This window comes from Schistocerca serialis, chromosome 5, assembly GCF_023864345.2.
Source record: "Schistocerca serialis cubense isolate TAMUIC-IGC-003099 chromosome 5, iqSchSeri2.2, whole genome shotgun sequence".
Taxonomy (NCBI): Eukaryota; Metazoa; Arthropoda; class Insecta; order Orthoptera; family Acrididae; genus Schistocerca; species Schistocerca serialis.
The window spans coordinates 477,190,165-477,190,884 of record NC_064642.1 but is presented as its reverse complement, the minus strand read 5'-3'; positions in this window follow the sequence as shown (position 1 = coordinate 477,190,884).

The window sequence follows — 720 nt, the reverse complement described above, 5'->3', positions numbered from 1 at the left end:
AAAGTAATGTCTCGTCATAAGGATGCATAACTACGTGGGAGCCACAGTCGCCACCACATTGGCGGTATGATCGTAATATTTAATTGTAACTTTCCTTTGCAAGGATGAATTTGCCTGCCATCTGGGTGTATAGCAGAGGTAGCCAGTGACCAGAACGAATGGATTTATCTGGCTTAAGACGAGAGCCACCACTGGGCTTCGCAAACCAGTCAGTCGGAGTACAACCGTGTCGCCCTCTGAGTGGGTGTACAGTGAAATACACAGTATGTGTTGGGCAGCCTTAGTAATCACGTGTGTTGCGAGTAATCTCCGATTTTTACATGGATATGTGAGACAATTCAATATCTATCTCTGACAAGTGTTGGCCCTGGACATAATGATAACATCCGAATTCCTACCATTCCAGTCCTCCTGGACGCGCTCCATGACCGCGAGTTTCTCTCCAGCACGTCGAGTCCAACTCAGACCTGGCATGATTGCTGAGATGTGTGTCCAAAGCGCCAACTATCGCTGCACGACTCTCTGGCCTGGAGTGGTGCATGTGGACATCGGGACATGAGCATGTGGTATGTATGAGGATTTCAACAATCTCTGACATACAACCATGACAACAACAACTACTACAGAATGGAACGTGGTTTAAGTGTGCGGTGTTTACTGGTTCTCAATGCAGTCCAGTGGACTCTATATTGCAGTAGAAACGTGGGAGTGGTATTTACT